This window comes from Macrobrachium rosenbergii, chromosome 30, assembly GCF_040412425.1.
Source record: "Macrobrachium rosenbergii isolate ZJJX-2024 chromosome 30, ASM4041242v1, whole genome shotgun sequence".
Taxonomy (NCBI): Eukaryota; Metazoa; Arthropoda; class Malacostraca; order Decapoda; family Palaemonidae; genus Macrobrachium; species Macrobrachium rosenbergii.
The window spans coordinates 24,839,185-24,844,148 of NC_089770.1; the positions used below are offsets into that span (position 1 = coordinate 24,839,185).

Consider the following 4,964-nt stretch of genomic DNA (forward strand, 5'->3'; position numbering starts at 1 on the left):
CTTTTAAATTTGAATATATATGTGTGTGTATCGTATATATATATATATATATATATATATATATATATATATATATATATATATATATATACACACACACACACACACATACATATATATATATATATATATATATATATATATATATAAAATATATACACACACACACACACACACACACACACACACACACATATATATATATATATATAAATAAATAAATAAATAAATAAAATAAGTTTCTGACACATCAGGAAAGTCAAATGTCATTGAGAATGAATATCTAATTGAAGTGTTTAGCTGGAGTATTGACGCACGCCGTGATGTATATCGTGAGATATATCCCTGGCCTTAATTATATCACATCACACTGTACTGTGATCTGACCGAGAAAATATGCAGCAAATTGCAATTATTCTTCTGTTTCAGGATTAGTTTTAATTATTCATATTACAAATAAATTTTCTTTTAGTTGAGATGAGTGGTGATAAATTTGCCTGTCCTTGATAGTAGCTATTAATAATATTTATTTTCTTTTTTCCAGAACATTTCACGTTCAGAATTGTGACCAGAAAAATATTGTTTCCGAACCCTGTCAACTTCATGAGCAAGGTATGGTAATTATGTTTCGACTTTTGGAAATTTTGTTTTTTTTTGTTGCATTTTGTAACAAAACTTATTTCTTTGAAATAATCATAATGTCGATTTATTATTGTATATCACTTAAATAGCTTAACCTGACATGGGGCCAGATTAGTACGAACGGGAATCAAAAATTGAAATTGAGACTGAAAACACACACACACACACACATATATGTGTGTATGTATGTGTGCGTTTCTAATAATTAGCTGGTAGATATGTATTGTGGGTGTACAACACTGTGAGACGTTTTCTTACAGTCACCTGCAGAATGCGGAGAGCATTGTGGATATACGATTAATCAAATCCACTTCACCATCTAGCTGTCAGAGCCTCCTCTTTATCTGATAATGGAACTTGAATATTGTGCTATATGAATTTTATGTTGATATGCGACATTGGGAAAGTTCAGTCGAGCAGCGATTGAATTGTTCCTGGAATTATCCAGTAATGCTTGTAGGATATTGCGAGAGTGTTTGTCATTATAGTGATATTTATTGATATTACTTGTATCTCGTTCGGGCATTATAATTATTGCAGATAGTGAAGATACTATATTAATCATTGTTAAAGAGGAATCTTTTTAGCTAAAGGATAGCCAGAAAAAACAATGATAATTAAAGAAATTTTGTCCGAGAAAGAGAAAATTACAGCAATGCAACCCAAGGTAATTACGTCGTATCTTGAGAATGGGAAATGGACCTTTATGTAAGAGTTGATTGCTCTGTTATGACAACATTGCAGCCCAATGAAAGACTGAAAGAACGAGAATAGGAGAAAGAGTTTACCTGAACTTAACCTCGAATCGAACATGAAACGGAGTTGGTTCTGTCAAACTGCTTGTATTCCCTTACATGTCAAATCTAATCTGTTTTATATGGAATTTGCAAATTTTCCCGCCGTGCATTTTCGATGGAGCGAAAACTCCCTTCCTGATGGTTTTAGCTGCATAAAAATAATTTCCCTGAGAAAATTTGGGGATTGTCAGCAGTCACATATTGTTTGGGCTCTCTGTTGATTGATCGGGAGCATTCCTGTGCATCCATCCGAACGGAACATCTCTAAAGATGATGTTTACTAAGAAATCTGGTTTGTATCAAATGTATCAAATTTAAATATATTGTGTTAGGAGATCTGGGGTCAGTAAACATGTGATGAAAATTGAACCTGTCAAGTCTTGAGAGTACGGTATAGTAAATTATTTGTGTTCCATTTAAGAATTTAGGAGTTTCCTTCTCACTGCGTCTCCTAGTTGGGCTAGAGCTACTGGATCCCGTTTTAGTGTGATTTTTTATTGCTCTTTATATTGTCAACAATACTGGATCCATCCCTCTGAAAAATAAACTTCTGTATGTGACTTATTTTTCATAGGGTTTTACCGGAGGAAGATTGGCAGGTGTCATTTAATTTTTGATTTACTATTTGAAAATGTTGGGAAGATGTTTTTGACACCTTTGCTCCTAAAATATACTCTCTCTCTCTCTCTCTCTCTCTCTCTCTCTCTCTCTCTCTCTCTCTCTCTCTCTCTCTCTCTCTCTCTCTGTAAGCTTTATAGACATTTTTCTCTTTTCAATAGGAGTAACTGTGGTATAGAATGAAGGACTTATTTGTTGACATTCATTGGCGGGACTTATTTTGATCCACTGGGTTGATCTTGAAATTGCTCACGAAAGGAGTTTATTTTTCATATTAACTAAGAAGGAAGAAGAAATGAATGGAGTAGGTATTCAATTTAAGGAAACTCACTAAAATAATGGAAGATTAATGCACCTTTTATAGTATTTTTACATTTATTTAAGGACTGGCGTGAAGTGAATATTCTTAAATGGTGAATAATAGGTAAAGGTAAAATCACATTTGTATAGGAAAAAATGGAAATGGAATAAAATCATGCATCTGGTAGTCAACAGGACGCATAAAGGTCATTTAAAGTAATGTTTAGTGTTCCCTCAAGGTACACGGGAGTTGGTAGCGCTCCTTCCTTAGAGAGCTCGAAATGCGCACCGCTTTCGCGACTCCTGTTTGTTGACTGCAGCTGTAGTTGAACTTCAAGTCATAGGCCGTAGAGCATTTTATTTGCTTTAGGAATTTAAAAATTATATAATGTTTTTGGTGGATGGCACTGTAGAGTTCGTTTGGTTACCGATTCCAACAAGTTATATGTATTTTTATCGAAAATTGATGAAATATGCCAGTTTTTAAAAAAGAAACACAATTACGTATTGCAGATGTCTGATGAAAATCTGTGGTTAACGTCATAATTTTGAGATCCAATGAAATGTTTAGATACCGGTGGTAGGGAAACTTGAGTGTCTTTAAATTCACATTTGTTCAGAGATGTCTACGAACCTACACTTCCATAAGACGAGTATTTGCGCTTGTCGCACGTCGGCTGTTCTGATTTGTCCCTGAAAAACGAAAATCCTAACATTAGGCCTATGGTCACGTGTGACCTGGAATGGCCTACCTTCTCCTATTGTGTTCAGAGCCACCGTGGTTTTCGCACTCTTCTGATTTGTCTCACTTATTCGTCCATACTGTTTCCTTGTTCTTTGCGGTTTGGGGGTTCGCGCCCCTACGTGCATCATTATCGTCGGGCTGCTCTTCCTGGAGATCTAGACGTAAGCATATTTTCTGCCCTCATAGAAATCGTTTTTATGTGCTCAAGTGGGGTTTTTCCGGTCTCGTTATGGGAGACAAGAAAGTGGCGTTCCATAATCATTCATCGTGTATCACATGGCATGTTCCCCTCTAACCGTAGAGAACAATTCAGTGACATTGTGTGTGGTTAAGGGAATTACCCTCCCTGTTTTTGTAAAGCATATACTAGATGGGTTTTGAGTTTTTTTTTGTAGGGGGGCGGATTCGGTGTTGAAAATAGTGTTTTTTGGGTCTGCACATGGGCTTACGTACTCTTGAATCATGTTTTACTTATTGTGTTTTTTCCTTATCTCCAGCCATAACGCATCGGTGTATGGAGATGGAAGAAAGCGGTAAGTCCGAAGTGTGTCGTTGCATACTGTAGGCAAGGATAAACCTGGAAGTAACTTTATTTCTGTGAGCTCCCTGCAAGGAATGAATGGATGGCATGGTTGTCTCCTTAGTCGGTAAAATATGAAGAGAGGTGGAGGAAGAAAACCACCCCATCTTAGAGAACCGACGCCGATCATCTCCCCTGGCTCTTCATCTCTACCCCCACAAACCCTTTTGTTACTGGCCACGCCTGCTAAGGAATTGTTTCCCTTGTCTAAGTTGTCAGATAGAAGGCAATACGTGAATCACAGGGAGCAGGCAGACCGTGCAATGGAGTCCGAGGAGGATTCGCTGTACAGTCCTTCCCAACCTGTCAATTACCAGAGGGGGAAAGAACGGTCCCGTAAGCCACCGAGCTGCTCGGGATGGAGATCCCTGGCAACGGAGTCAAACTTCTCCTCCCGGCCATCATCATTGACTGGATGTCATCAACCTCAGCGAGGACCCACCACGGAAGGTTCGCTCAAGGAGGAGGAGCATGTCCCGCTCCACTGTTTTATCAGAGTTACGGGGACGACATGTTCGCGCTTTTTCAGTATCACATGATGCTGATGCATTTTTAGAATTTGTTAACAGGCAACACACCAATATAAAGTTTACCTTGACAAGGAAGCGGGCAATAAATTATCTTGTTTGAACCTTGTTTCGTGGGATAACTAGGAATTTTACACAAGAATTTTTAAGAATGCTTTTACAGGACTTGATATGAATTTTTACAGCGCTTGTTTTTTTTTAAATTCAAGATTAATACTATCTCGACTGTACTCAACAGGGCTTTTACTCATACATCAAACTTGTTTGCTTTCCTTCAAGATTGTTTTTAAGGGCTCTTAGGAAAATAAATAAACCACCTATGATCTTTACTGTACCTTACATGAAAACGTATGCTACTTCTCCTTTCCTGCATGATGATATATTTAGGAGGAAATGTCTACACATAGTTCAGAAAGTTCTCCCTGCTATAGACCTTGAACTTGTTCCAAAAAACCCACTAACAATCGGGTTAGTGTTTAATGCCATATAAAACACCAAAAAAGAGTAAATATCGACATGACCCAACCTACACTCACTTCGACTCCCTCTTTGGGAGTGGAAGTTAATCAAGATTTCTAACCTTGGTAACGGAACAAGAAATTTCAGCCCTAAAGTTGGAAAAGTACTTATTAAAATGACATTCAACGACAGAAATGTCGTTCAGAAAAATAAAAGAAAAGAAGTGGCTTATAGAAGCCACAACAAAAACCCAATTCTTAGGCTATTTGTTTATAAAAAGTATTGATAATGTAAAT

General features: G+C 37.1%; 1 long non-coding RNA gene across 1 annotated transcript in view; it reads left to right on the plus strand.

Moving 5' to 3' along the window:
• LOC136854782 (uncharacterized) overlaps nucleotides 1–4,742 on the plus strand; it is a 291,921-nt gene extending 287,179 nt beyond the window's left edge. Inside the window, exons 3-4 of the long non-coding RNA XR_010857796.1 lie at nucleotides 545–612; nucleotides 3,600–4,742. This is a non-coding gene — a long non-coding RNA (uncharacterized lncRNA). The remainder of the gene's footprint in view (nucleotides 1–544; nucleotides 613–3,599) is intronic.
• Nucleotides 4,743–4,964: the final 222 nt, after the last annotated feature.